Source organism: Xiphias gladius, chromosome 2, assembly GCF_016859285.1.
Source record: "Xiphias gladius isolate SHS-SW01 ecotype Sanya breed wild chromosome 2, ASM1685928v1, whole genome shotgun sequence".
NCBI classification, from domain to species: Eukaryota; Metazoa; Chordata; class Actinopteri; order Istiophoriformes; family Xiphiidae; genus Xiphias; species Xiphias gladius.
In genome coordinates, this window is record NC_053401.1 from 20834808 (window position 1) to 20849920 (window position 15113).

The window sequence follows — 15113 nt, forward strand, 5'->3', positions numbered from 1 at the left end:
TGGAGATTTAATGGTCTGAAAGATAACACCCTGTTCAATTAATCATCAGTGTTTTTTATATGTCTGAGCAAAGAGATGCAGCATGTCTGGAGCAGCCCTGGATACCCAGTGATCTAAAGAAGGAACATGCCATAAATTCCCATTTTCAAGAAACTACAACGACAAGAGTCAAAGTGAAACTAAACTGTACCAGGATAATCATTCTCTTTTTCCATGGAGTGTTAGTTTCACCAAACTACTCTCAGGTCACATTCTCAAAAGCCATTAAAAATGTGTTCTTACTTATTTATTGTTGTTTTGGAGGAAACTACTACAGCTGAAAACTCGATCCAGTTATGTTATACTTAAAATGGCATTTTACAACAAGTCCTGCAAAGAAAAGGTCAAAACAGAAATTTGTAACTACTTTTCTAAATGACCCATATGAGCCTTTTCTCATCTGATGCCCCTGTCAGCAGGATCGCCTTTCAAACCCATTCCAAATGAGCACTACGGGAAGACTAATGTGACCATTTTCTGATCTGCCACTGCTGTGGTTAAGGTTTGGTTTACTCGTTCATGGTGAGGGAGGGTTTGTGGTTTGGGTTTGAAAAAATACTTTGTTAAGTTTGTTTGCAACGGAACCTTTTTCGTCATGGTCAAAAGAAGAACTACACGGTTAAGGGAAGGTTCGTGGTCGTGGTTAAAGAAACCAAACATTGACTCTTGGTAGGTAATCAGAAGCAAACACTTGCTGACTGATCCATCCGCCCCAACCGGCTCCCAACAAAGTTTTGGGCTATATAACACCAAACAAAAGTTATAATTCACACTGCCACTAAAGGTCTTTGTCAGTCAAACATAGGTCATATTTAGGCCTGTAAACAAACATCTGATGCTGCTGATTTTTTGGTGGGGAGGACACTGTCGGGAGGTTTCAAGGTCGGACTTTAGCATTTAGCTATGACACGTCCATTGGTAATCCGGAGGTTTGGAGAAGGCATCTTTGTTTCCGTAAAGTTCAGTTCCTCAGTTCAAGACCACAAAGGCACATACATGCTCAGGGATTAAAGCAAAAAAAAAAAAAAAATCTTCAAACTGAAAGGGGGGCACATTAACTAACTTGGTTGTGATTGGCCAGTGAGCCCAGTCCCGGGAACACGCACCCAGCAAGCTCTCATGAGCACCCGAATGACAGGCACATAGAGAGGGCCGAGAAAAAAGCAACAGTGTGTACGCGCCCTCAGCCTACATGAATATTTGCATTTGGGTCATTAACTGTCTGTTTACCTTTCAAATTGCCTACGTTCTACATCTCATGGTTTCATACAGCCTCAGGGCTCACGGCGTCACACCCCCTTCCCCTCGCTTTTTTTCCCCCTCAGATCTACACTAATCTCATACATCGCCTCTCTGGAATCCAACTGACGGAGGCAAGTCGACGTACAGCCGATCCTTCCAAGTTTGTAAAATACAGTGGAAAAGCAAGGTAGAACTGATCACCTTTGTCCTACGAGTTCTCATAAGGTCCAGGTTATGGGACGTTACGGGTCATTAAGTTCCCGCAGTGGAAAAGAGCTAAATGTGGACCGACCAACTCAAAGGCTGACACAGCCGTCCCTTGTCTTTTTGTTTTGTTTTGGTTTTTTTTTACATTTTTCACCCAACTACTTCTGCCACTTTTTGTGCGCTTGATCAAGTGCAACACCACGAATGCCTTCAAGGTGAGACTGTCTGAAAGTGTAAGCCATTATTCCCATTTGGACGATTCATCATGTTGAGACTGCGCGCTTTTTGTCCTGCCTTTGAGTGTGGCCATTCAGAACAGGTCAGGCCTCACTTTGTGGGGCCATGTTTGCTTTAAGGCATACTGAAGCCGTCACGCACTTTGTTCATCAATCCATCCAGCTCGGCACCCTAATGGAAGTAATGACAACTGTCGTTATTAACAAAGACTTGTCAGGAGGTTGTTAATCAAACGACCAATCCTGCTGATTTTCTGGTGAGGACGGTCTCAGATTTTGGCGAGAAATCCAGGATCTCATTTTCTTTATTCAGCCCTAAACCTGACTTTTTCTATAATTAACACCTTTTTTTTTTTTGGAGTAAAAATTAGTCATCCATGTTTTGCGGTTGGATAAGTAATAGTCCAGTGAAGGCGTGCAGTACGATTGTTTCTTTGCACAAGCTGCCAGGATATTTGTCCGAGATTGCAGAAGTGACTGATATGGGAAGAGGATATGAACTTTTAAAGAGCGTATGTTACAGGTGTGGGCTGACCCTGGACGCCTTTCATCTTAAAAGACTGATATCTTCACTGTTTATTATAACAATGTCAGGTGAGATTGGACTGGATTATGGCGAGAGCAGAGTGGTTCACTTTTCAAAGAAGTGCTGAGAATGTTTACAGTGGTTCATGGTGGCAAGGGAGCACTAAGGGTGCTGTCATCGTGAGCCTATCGCAGCTTCATCTAACTAATGAATGAAGACACCGGCACTTGTAACGCAACACAAAAGTTAGGTGGGATATTGCTGTAAAATTTCAAAGCTCTCCCTGGATCAGTTTTCCTTTGCCACTTTAACCTTTCTTTCGTTCATCAACTCTCTCTCTCATGCACACTGTCTCCCTCTCTCTGTGGAAACGTGTACACTAGTGTGTGAAAGTGCTGGCGAGTTATGGCTGCGTGTTTCTACCGACCCGGACGCACCGGTGCGTCGGTCTGTCCCTGTTTTCTTATGTCTTTGGGTCGGCTGTTGCGTTTTACAGCCCAGGCGGGTTCCTACCGCTGGAAGATCTTGTTTATTGAGATTTGTTGCTGCTAAAGACTGGAACCTGCTTCTGCTGGCTGCACATAAGCAAACATGCACGGGCGTCTATTGGAGAAATTCCTGTGGCTATTTTTTTTTTTTTTTTTATACTCGTGCTGAACGTGAACATATTTTTTCTGTTACCCATAACACCCTTCTCTGCGTACATGCACAAAGACGTGTCTTCGCAGAAGTATACCTCCAGCCTTGTACTCTATCTAATCAGTCAGTGACAGTCTATAGGTCAGGGTTAGGGCTCAGTACTGTTTGAAAATGTCCAATAGCAGGGCCAATAAGATACCTGAGCTTCAGTACTGTTGAAAAACAAACCAACAGCACTTTGGGGTTTCTTTGAGGAATCTAAACACGTTTTTTCATTTAACAAAGGAAGCCACAAATTGTAAATGTTGTTTAAACACGAGCAGCAGTTACAAGAACTTTGCCCAAATGAAATGAAATAAGTAAACACGATTACAAATGACCAGACATTCCACACCATGTTGCAGTGCTTGACAGTTTTCACCACTCTTTGCTGCAGGCACATTTCAGTCGGCACCAAAAAATACTGAGGTTGGATACCCCGACCCAGTCAGGGCATCCAGCCGTCAGCCCCTTTCACTGATCCTCCTTTTTGGAGTTTTTTTCGTTTTTTTTGACTTGGAAACCTTTGATCTCCCTTTCGTTTTAAACGTTTTGCACAACCTTTACAATATTTCCGTTGGTTCAAAAACGCTGATCGAGGCTCTGTATGGTCTATATGGTCGTGCTCTGTATGACAACTGTCACTCATGTCAGAATTACTCTGAGCCACAAATTTATGACCACGACTTGTAGAATCAAATGTAATCCAATACAAAGCTCCTGCAAAAAAAACAACCTAGGGTTGGTATTTTTGTGGCTGTGGTTGGTAGTGGAGCTGTATTGAACTCCACCACAGTGCTACGGAATACACGCCCGCCCGCCACTAACCTAACTAGGACATAAAACTATGACTGAGACCCGTCATCTTGGACACGAGTCAGCACTGTACTGTAAACTTCGCTAAACCGGATTTGCATCAGGGCTGCAGAACTGAAGAACCTATTAGATTGCACAGGTGAGCATAAGATTGGAAGACGTGAGGTTTTTGATTAAGTGTGTGTGTGTGTTTTGTGTTGTAATTGAGGTTATACTGCGGCTGACCTGGGGTTTGCCCTCGCTCACCAAAAAGTGACAGCTCCAAAAGTTAATGACTTTCATTCAAGTAACCAATAAGCTGCTGCAGTGACTTCTTCCAAATTTAAACTAACCTCACTGACACCAGAGAACACAGGCTGGGGAGACCTGGGCCTCTGCTGAAACCTGAATGATCTGGATTTCAAAATACGCGGGCGCACCGGGACCTTTTTTCTCACCGTTTGGGACAGTTTTTCAGCTTTTCCCCTCTTTCTCTGTTCTCTCCCTCCTGCACACGCGATGTGGATGGTCCCAACTGAAGATTGAAACGTTATCAAGAACAATGGGCAGCGACCCGACCAGAAAACTTGACCTTTTAAAAGCTGGTGTAACAGTCACTAGTCCCACACGCCTCCACTCATGTGTCGCTTACGAAATGTAGGTCAGTGAACGTCCTCTAAAGGGACACTAGCAAAGGCGTCTGTGTCGTTCGTGTTCTGAGGCTCCTCACCTTCTGTGCTGCCTTGGAGGGGCCCTTGTTCTTACTTCCTTTGGGGCGGCCCCTCGGTCGCTTGGGGACAGGCTCTCCACTTGGCTCCTGGAAGGGAGGGAGGACATGCCGTGGGTGTCAAGGACAGGAAACAAAGCTTTTGCGGGGGTCAGGGGTCTGTTTACACAGACACACGGTGGGGACCGTAATGTAAATCATCACATTCTAGAGGAAGGACTTTAAGGTCGGAGGTTGCGGTGAGGCTGAGGGTTATGCACACGTGTGGGCGCGCATCATGCAGAGAGTGAATGAGACCGATTTATTATTCAGTCTGGGACTTCACACAATTTGAGGTCAACATTTCTACCACCCTCACCCCGTGTGAGCATGTGTCCTCATGGCATTTGATTGTCTTGATAGGGAAAACGGCCGCGTGCAGCCACGGTGTCCGGTTTCTGACACCTACGGGTTCCGCCGTGAAATTCTGGTGGGACCGGGACTCGATCTCACGCCGACACTCGGAGAAGCTCATCCCCGTAACTTCCCTCCCTGCGCCCGTTGTCAGCTGAAAAGAAAGCGGGAGCTTCCCCTCACGGTTCGCGGAGAAACACGTCCAGCTCACACGCTATATCACCAGAGCGGTGGCCCCTATCTGGGGGGGACGGTGTGCGGTTGGGAGCCGCGCTCCTGTGCAGGCAGAAAAAAAAACTGTAGCCGCCAGGAGCGTCGGGGACGTAATGGTGGACCGCGCACCCCGCTTTAATGTAAACACGGAACGATCGATCTCGAAATCGCGGTTTTGATCAGGCACGCGAAACCAGGGCTGCGCGGAGAGCCCCACCGGGTCCGGACCTAGTCCCTGCTAAAAGTTCAACCTCGGCTCCCCGAGCACGGCGACGTGTCTCGCCTATGTCAGAGAAATAAAGAAAACGAGAGAAGTCTTAAAACGCACCACACCATGGGCTCAGGACGTGCAGACGCAGCCTGCACTGAATTCCTGGCCGCAGACTGAAGCGGGAACTGCTCGCTCCGTCCGCTCCCGGGACAGAGCGTTCAGTCCACGGCAGCGAGACGCCAGCTCGGGCTTACTTTTTGGGGCTTCCTCGGTCTCCCCGGCCTCCTCTTCTGGGGCTCCGCGGGCCCCCCCGCGGGCTCCTGGGAGCCGGAGCTCTCCCCGGCCTCGTCCCCGCGTCCGCTCATGGCTCCCGCTGCTGCAGCTGCCCCGCTCCCCCCGGCGAACAGCGAAGACTTGAAGAAAGAAGGACGAGACCGACGATAGTTTCAGTGGCGCTTGTACAGGTCCGCTGTCCACTTGCACGTCTGCCACAGGCGGGACGACTGGCGGCTTGGGAGCTGATAAAAGAAGCCAGGGAGCAGCTCAGTGAGCATAAGACAGGACACCGGGGACATCGGACTCCGAGACGCCGAGCGGCTCCGACCGAAACTCGGCTACAGCACAGCGCGGCACCGGACAGGACCATGCAGCGGCGAGGCGTGACAGCTCGGCAGGCCTACGGATCGTCCGAGGAGTGCGGGCATAATAACCACAGCCACACTCCAGAACCAGGCTCCGCTCAATGAGGACGGGGTTTTAAAAAGGAGAAAAAAGAAAGAAATCACCTCTCCCGTGGGTGGATAATACAGGAGGGGGGAGGGGGGTCTGGACGGGGGCCAGAAAAAACAGAGAGGAGACGGAGTCCTGGCTGCAGGCCAGACGTGACAGGCCGCAGTTGTGAATTCAGTTCACATTTCCACGCGTTTCAAAGGGAATCCGCGCATTCACTGCGATTCGGAGCCGGTACCGGCTCGGCAGAGGGATGCGAGCGCTGTCACCGGGGGCTGTGGTCGGCCCACGGCCTCGCGACCTGCACGGTTCGCTCAGGGCTAATTGCGCATCTGCCCGGGCTGCCCCACAGGTGCGACAGCAGGTACCCGCGGGCTCGGTGCAAAACGTGCGGCCGCAGACTAACACCGGTCATGTCAGTGCACAGTGATTTCCAAACACGTGGGGAAACGACCAAAGGACAACTATCGGCGCATTTGCACCTTCTGCGTAAAAAGCAAAGAATTCCGGCCTCTCCAGGTGAAAAGTCCGCGCTCACATGCAGCCGGACTTTTCAGGTGAGAGTGTTTTGTTTATCACATTCCTGCAGCCTTCTCCTCGGCTCCCCGTCTGTTAATATTTCTTTAACCTTCACACGTTATTTGCCGAGTGCCTATGCGCGCCTCTCCCCGTCGGGCTACGGGGGAGACTGGCCCTGCGGACAGAGGGCCGTCCTCGTCTCGCACTCTACTTCCCCCCGAGTCTCCGGAGGTACCGGCTGTGTCGGACTGAATTTTGGGAAACTCCGCTTGATGTAATGGTGCGGGCCTAGAACGTGTGGGGCTTTGAGGAACTCGGCCGTGGACGTGGGGCGAGATCCATTACACAAGAACAACAAACACAAAGCATAAAGTGCCCAGCGTGCGGGACCTTTCCCACGGTCCCGCAGGCTGCTCTCCACGCTGGCCGCCGACAGCCAGCGGAGCGGAGCGCTCCCGGGACACCGGCCCGGCGGCGTCCCGGTGTGCAAAACCTTCATTTTCATAACTGCATAACTTCCTCCCACAGAGGCAGTCCGTCTAATTAGCGTGTGGTTCGTTGGTGGCTGCCATTCGCTTCATTCATAAGCCCCATTCACGGCTCCCAGACCCCCAAAGAAGGGGTTTCTGTGCAGACCCCTCCCTTTCAGACAGAGCGGCGTCAGCATCGAACCAATACAATCAATGGCCGCACAGATCCATTACCGCAGGGTGGTTTCATGCCTACATCTCTGCCGGGCATGCAGCTCCGTTTGAGCCGGCTGAGGCACAATGAAACAGGAAATAAATGTGTTATTCCACCAAAATGGAGAGCTCGTGTGTGTGTGTGAATAGTCGGTTCAGCAGCAGAGACACACACACACACACACACACACACACAGAGACACCGTGGTTATGCTGCTCCAGCCAGTGACCTTTCACCTTCTTTGGCTGAAGTGCCCTGCTGGAGCAGGCAGACACACCAGGTCATAATAAGCAGCATTTCTATGGCTGTTGCCAGTATTCTCACAATTATTCCCATTATTATTGTGACAAATCTTATCAAGTCCCTCTTCTGGAGGAGGGGGTCCTGTTCAGTGCTGACACTGGGTTCGGGCCAAATTTGCACCCGTCTGCAGACTTGCTCGAAAACTCCCTTGGGAAAAAAATTGGTAGTTTGAAAATTCTTAACTCAAGGTCCACTTATTAGATTTCTCCCCGAGCTTCTAATTATATTGCGTGGCCTTCATCAACAGGTGGTTTTTGCTCAGTTGTCGTGGAGAAGGAAAAAGAAAAAAAAATAAACACATTTGATTAACACATGTCATTAATGAAATATTTTATATCATTACAACAGTGTTATATATTAGATTGTCAATCATTCGGTATTTGCTCACACACCAGTTAACAACTACATTAATAGACTCTTAAAATCCCATTTTTTTCTTCTTATGAATGGTAAAGGCGAAGGTTAAAATAAAGCGTTGCCCCAGTGGCTAACCATAGTAGAGTGGACGTGTTTCGATCGTGTTTTCATAAACTGTGGCGCTGACTCGAGGCTTCAAGACCTAATGTTTTTCATGGCTGCAGCATTACATCAAACGATAGTATTCTAGACACGCCGAGCATCGATTTATACAAACTTCCCCCAAACGCCGATTGAAAACACATGGAGGCACATCTGTCATCCTCACAGACTCGCAGAAGTTAATGCCGTGGATGGACGTTTCTTTAAAGTGATCAGACTGAATATGAAAGAATAAGTCGGATAATATCTAACAATGTCTTTATGATATTCCTAACAAAGCTCCTGAAAAGACTCCTTAAACCTAATTTTCTTTTAGAAATGAAACAATATATTCGTGAGCTGTTTTGAAAGATTTATGTCTCCGGGAGAAACTAATGGGTTTGGGGCTGAGAGCCACAGTCGGAGGAGGGAGGTCACAAAGTGTTAACAGACGGGCCGACGCATTGAAGGTTTTCATCGTTTCACGGACTTTGTTGACTGTAAGAGAAATATAGAATAACGCCGGTCTTAGCCTCTAATTTTTGAATAACCTCCAGATATGTTCCTCCCAGCCGCCGTCAAAGCAGCAGCACATATGTGATGCATTTATGGCGCACGGTTCTGAGAGGCCATCTGCCAAACACTTCAGACTGTTTAAGGATTTCTATTTCTATCTACTCTCAGATTACACTATTTTCCAAAATAATTTCAGGGCATCGCACCACAATGGTGTCCGTAAGCCAATTAAATATAGCAGATACGGTTTCTCTCTCCTGGATGACATTTAGCTCCCGCAACCTTCTCACAGCTCAGGTCCTGTGTGAGGTTACTGCAGTGAGAGCCGAGCTGTCTCTGTCTCTCATCCCCGCTCTCAGAGAGGAAATGAACAAATTAAATATAGAAGCTGGTGGGAGATCCACATGTCAGGCTGTCTGACACCAAGTGTGTGTGTGTGTGTGTGTGTGTGTGTGTGCGCTTGGGGGTATGTATGTCAGAGGTCCAGACAAATGAGGATCCGTGCCTGATGGCTTCCTCCTTTCTTCCTGGTGGACAGTTAGAACACAAACACGCACAAAGGGTGAGTATAGTGGTCTTCTGAACCTCAGGGCGCTCTCGTCCGTTACAGTTTTTCACTGCATTGATGCAAAATTCATCCAATCGCCACATCGCTCGAAATTCCTGAACCGTTTTCTCACTCAAACTCAACCGCCACCAAAACTCTGAGTGTTGTTGCCGACCATGTGGATCACTGCATGGCCACAGTTTACCGTCTCCTAACGGCTACGTCCTGCAAGATAATGCTCCATGTCACAAAGCAAGAGTCGTCTCAAACTGGTTCAGTGGACTTCAGTGGCCTCCCCAGTCTCCAGATCTGGATCCAGTAGAACACCTCTGGAATGTGGTAGAACAGGAGACTGGCAGCAGGCATGTGCAGCAGACTTTGTTGATTTTGTTGTTTTTCAAAATTAGCATAACCAGAAAAAAACATTTTATCAGATCCAACTTCTTTTTTGTACACAATAAAATTGAATCAACTTCCAGATGCTTAGAAAAGATGTTTAAAATCTGACATATCCGTGGATGAAATATTACAAACTCTTCAAACATTTGCACCTCGAATATCCTCTCGGGCTCCATTCAGCGCTTTGGACAAACGGTGCACCTTCATTTATTCAAGGGACAAGATATATGTCAGTCAATTCGATTTTTCCTACATCTACGTGTCAAACTATAATATCTCTTATAGTAAATCGGGATTCATAAAAAATAGACGCTTACAAAGCAATACAAAGACATGCTTTACTGTTATACAACAGGCAAAAAAGCATAATATAGATTTATCAGTGATGGTTGTTCTACTGTTCCGATCACGCTACCAAAACCTGTACTTTCTCCTGTCACCTGTTCTAGTATTACAGATGTGATATGGGAAGACCAAAGGAATTCTTTACGTCTTTCCAAGTCGGACGGAGGATTTAATGTATTTAGAATTAAACCACCTTTCCACTCAAGCCTCATATAGTTAGATATACACCACAAGAGCAATGGATTCATCTCGTAGATGCAGGAGTCTATCCTAAAAGCCTCTTTTCATCTATATTTTCAAAGGACAAAAATATGAATCCTATAAACTTTAAAATAAAAAAAAACTTTCTTCCTATTCGGGGAACTGTGACTTTATGGAACAATCCTTGCCACTAAGTTGGACGGCAAGAGAGTTAAAAAAAACAACTGGTAAATATGATCAACTGTGTGAGAATGGAACAAAAGAATGGGGCCGAATCGGCAGCTGCAGCGGAGAAGAAGCTGCTGGTGAGTCTGCAGCCGCTGGGGGGCAGAGCTCCGCAGAGCTCCATGTCCAGAGGTGACCCTGCACTCAGCCGACACCCCGCCGCAGACACATGTTCACCGGGGTCAGGGGGAGGCAGCGGTGTGGCCACACCTGAGCCACTTTGTGATTAGTGCAGAAAATACACATCGAGTCACTAAAATGAACGATGACCTCGTGATGGGTTTGGGTGTTTAAGGTCAGCATCCTCCACAGTCGGTCTGGTTCACTTTCCGTTGCTTGGATAGAAAACTCATACAATCAGCACAGCTGTCAAAATTCATCGAACTCAACCGCCACCAAAACTCGGTGTATTTACTCGCAGTTTCTGCTCGTTTACATACTGTTGTAAGTTCACGTTCGGAACCCAACATAGCACTACGTTAAGCCATTGTTTCATATTTACAGGCACCGGTTGAGATATTAATCAAACCCCAAATCGCCTACTAAAAGGGATTCCTCTATTTTCACGTTCCACCAGGATGTGCCGTCACAGAAGCCATCGGGGGAGAACGGTGCAGAAGTCCATCAGATCAGGGTAATTTTCTGAGAAGAGCAGAAGAAGTCTAAGCCCCTTGCAAATGTATATGTACAGGAAACCAGGATTTGAGCTGTTAAATGTTTATATCCTCAGAAACACGCTTGTGGTAATATGATCCGTTGAGACCTGGTTAAATCTACATTTGCGTTACAATGTCGTTTTTGCACGAACCTCCAGACAGAACTTTTCCTCAGAGGGCAGTCGCTTCGTCCTTGCCATCACGAATGGTGTCTGAATGTGTTCAGCACATCAAACGTTGGTGAGACTCTTCCTAAAAATGCCCAGTCTTCAGCTGTCCCCTTAAAAAAGAAGAGGCCCCAGCAATATTAACATCGTTCACGTATCTTTCCAGGGTCTGAGGCTGCACCTGACTGACGGGACCGCAGGAAGTACACGCACACTGTCCCAAGGGAGCAATGAGGAGAAAGAGGCGAAAGGCAGGAAAGCGACGCGTTGGTCCTGGGGAATTTGTGATGATAGATGGAAGCAACTTCTGCCACAAACAGAAGGTTTTGTTCTCTCATCATATTGTCGGATTTACCACCACTACTTTTATATTCTTAGGACTTTTGCAAGTTTGGTTTGCAATTGCCAAACTTTTAAAACAAGACATTTTCATGACATTGCCATAAGTTGTTTTTAAAGGAGCCAACCTCTCACTGACTGGTCAGGGGCTAGTCCCCCATGTGACCTGGAAACTGTGTTTGCTTTCAGCGATGGTGTCTCTGGTGAATGTGTACTTGTTCCTAGTTTTTTATCCTGACATTCGTTTGATTCCTTCCAGTGTTTGGAAATGATCTTTTAACAGCATGGTCAAAAGCGGCGCGGCCAGACATGGAGGAGACGGGGGGGGGGGGGCGAGAAAGGAGACGGCCAGTCCTCAGACTTGTTAAGAAACGCCCTCAACGCCATCTGCTCCCAGTCATCAGAAGACATGTTTGTCAGGAGTCTACAATTACAAGTGACCGGTGGTGGTTGAACAGTTTTACAAAAAGAGAATTTAGTCTAGGGAAACGTGCGGTACCAGTTGTATAAACTGTGGAAGGAGCCTTAGCAAGGTTATTCTTCAGAAGCCTTATTTGGCCCAAACACATGCTCCTCAGGCATGGTGCAAAAGCAGCAGTTTGGAGATCAGTGCTGATAAGACCAAAGAAAGGATCGTTTACAAAGGGCAGGTAGTGCTTGCTTTCTATACTGTGTCTTTGCCATGTGACCACCAAGCCTCCTCATCCACTTTGCTAAATTCACAGGGACTGTGACGGAGTGATTGAAGTTATATCATAGCTCACTGTGAACAACAGTAAGAAAACAGTAGGGAGAATATTGACCGTCTAAAAGAACAGAGGCATCACATCTCAGTGTTGCAGTCCGGTGGGTCAAATGTTGAGGAACTCCTCATTCTCAAGTATTTGATTGGAAATGCTATTGTTTATTTTGCCTGTCGGACCTTAGGGTCAGAGTAGACCCTCTTAAGGGTTTTGGATAGACTTCAAGAGGGTCCGTCCGGAGAAGGTCACACTGTGTGACCTCAGTCCTGTGGACGCACTGAACACAACCCTGTCTCCCGGAGATTGCCTTCCGATACGGCAACACCGCGCCAGCAAATACATTTAGTAGGAAACACCAGTGCAAGCGGATTATGTTTTCTATAAGCGCAATGAGGATATGTTGTTAACTCACGTGTTTGGAACGTTCGAGAAGTCGCAGACACGTTGACACTGAACGTATCACAGACAACATGTTTGTTTCCTGCCAACATTTCCCGTCTTGCAGCACAACGTCCGCTTGTGGGGAAACTTTTTCTGCAGTTTTTTAATGATCTGTTCTTAATTTTAAGCGAAGTGCTTTTGTTGCCTAAAGCGAACCCTGGTCTCTGGTGCGACAGTTCTGCGGTTTGTACCCCCACCACCCCCTAGTGACTCCGATGCTTTTAACAAATGTAGCTCCATTCATTCATTCATTCAAAAAACAAAAACAAAACCTTGCCTCTGAACATAATTCAGCCGGCGATGACATTTCCTGCAAAACATATTTGCTGTTGCAGTGTAGTTGTATGGAAAGGTGGTTTCACGGAGACAGGGCTGCTGAACATGCTTTTTGTCCTATTTATATGTCTCCTCTGTTTAGAATTCATTACTTGGTCTGTCTTGCGCTCAAGTTCCTTCGCTGCTTCCACGTTATTCAAATTTAGCCTCATATAAAAAGGCCGCTGTCTGGCGGCAGAGCTCGCTGCACGGTGACCTTTGACCAGAGCTGTTGGCTTCCTGACCTATTTTGGGTCACGTATGAAGTCCGTGCTTTGGCCGCAGCTTCATATTACTTCTCTCTCCACTGAAGCAGCCAACTCAGTTTGACAAAAAAAACCTGTCTTGTGGGGGAAGTTACGTTTTTTTTTGTAACTGGTAACACACATTTCTCTATACTCACTCACTTTTTCAAAACTGTCCACACATACCTCTCTACTGACATGCAGCTTGACACTTGACACTACTCTCTCTCTCTCTCTCTCTCTCTGTCTCTCCCCATGGATTTATATCACTCTACTGTATGTCATTAACTTAATGTCTTCTCTCTCCCGTAAGTTTGTTCTTTTCCTCCCTGTCCTCATTCTGCAGGTATCTCTGACTCTGGAACTGCAGGATCTGGATCTGCCACTACTAGTCAACACTCATCATCCTCATTATTCATTTTATTATTTTTATTATTATTATTACCATTAATCGGTGCTGCTATAATTGCTGCTGTTATTATTAATAAAACTATTACAACAATGTGTATAACTGTTATTATTACCATTATAACAACCAGTCTGACAGCATTTGAATACAACAGTATATACAGTTGTTCCTGGTCTCTCTCTCCTCTCTCCCCCATTTCTCTCCCCAACCCAACCCAAGTCAAGGCAGACGGTCCCACCACCCCGAGTCCTGTTCTGCGGAGGTTTCTTCCCGTTAAAGGGAGTTTTTCCTCTCCGCTGTTGCCAAGTGCTCCCTCACGGTTTCTCTCCATAATATTGTAAGGTCTTGACAGTTAGAGTCACATCCAGAATGCATTCATGCAATCAAAACACTCCATACACATCTCACAATGAATCGGAATCCCATTATGCTAGCACACAGTATCAGAAATGCTGCAATACGCTTCAATAATGTCTGCATAAAAGTAATTCAAGGCGCACAAAATGAAACCAAAGCAATTCCAGTAATACAGTATCGAACTATACACATTCACTGTACATACTGTATGGTACATGTATAGAACAGCTACAGATATACAACAGAGCTAGTCAACCCTGTCTTCTGCATTTTGGCAAATCTTCCATCCACATCTCACCCTATGTGCTGATCCACCCCTGGGGTCAGGACATAGGGGTGTCCTGATCCCAGGGGGTCCAGCATTCATCGTGTCCAAGAGGGACGTCTGATCCTCTGTGGCTGGAGGTAGAAAGCTTTCCACCTGGGGCTGAGGAACGGAGTGGAAGGACTGCGATCGACTCTGTGACTGGGAGAAAGTGGTGAAACCCTACATCGTCCTATTCAATCACAAAACATTCTGCCCCCTTTCCTCACCTGGCGCAAGTCTTTCATAGAGGAATCGTCAAGGAATGAAAATAGGCCTCAATGTTGTACAGTATGTTGCAATTAGGAGTTTTTGTCATTTTATTTTGGTATTTCTTTTAGATGCAGGCAGCAGAAAGTAGCAAATTTCAGTCTCATTTACAGTCATTGTGTTTGGTGTTTTTTTCTTTCGAATGCAAATTTAACAGTTTTTACAACAGTATGTAAACGTGCAAGAATGGACAGTAAGTACAGAGAGTTTTGTCTTTAAGTGAGAAAAAAGTTGTGGTCACTGAATACATTTTGTGTCAAAGCAATGAAAACCGATCCACAGCTTAGACCACATTGACTGCTGCTGTGCTGACTGTGTGGAGAGTTTTGAAAAAGTGAACTCAGTGTTGAGAAATGTGGGTTAGCAACTGTAAAAACCTGAAATACCCAGGAGAAGACGACAAGAATTCATGCAGAAAACCTCTGCGCAGAAACATGGTTATCCGACTCCATCCGGCAGCGCAGACAGAGAGTGTGTTTTCTGTCACAAAGTGGTGTGTTTACTTCCTGTGGAAGATACAGAGAACACTGATAAAAAACAAAATAAAAAAAAAACTGTGGCTTTTAAAGGACTGCATTTGAACTCCACTGGATTTGCAGTGGAATCCAGCCACCACACCCACAGACGTCAGAGG

General features: G+C 46.6%; 2 long non-coding RNA genes across 5 annotated transcripts in view; one reads left to right on the top strand and one right to left on the bottom strand.

The window, feature by feature from the left end:
- The window catches only part of LOC120797248, a 47309-nt gene extending 42812 nt beyond the window's left edge, over positions 1–4497 (bottom strand). Inside the window, exon 1 of the long non-coding RNA XR_005708482.1 lies at positions 4454–4497. This is a non-coding gene — a long non-coding RNA (uncharacterized LOC120797248). The remainder of the gene's footprint in view (positions 1–4453) is intronic.
- Positions 1–13597, top strand: part of LOC120797236 — a 41829-nt gene extending 28232 nt beyond the window's left edge. Inside the window, exons 5-6 of one of the 4 annotated variants that reach the window (XR_005708476.1) lie at positions 11223–11379; positions 13486–13597. This is a non-coding gene — a long non-coding RNA (uncharacterized LOC120797236). Of the gene's footprint in view, positions 1–8995; positions 9270–11222; positions 11698–13485 lie in introns of those variants that run through there. The other 3 variants (XR_005708481.1, XR_005708475.1, XR_005708479.1) reach the window with 3 other exon arrangements.
- The last annotated feature ends 1516 nt before the right edge of the window (positions 13598–15113 follow it).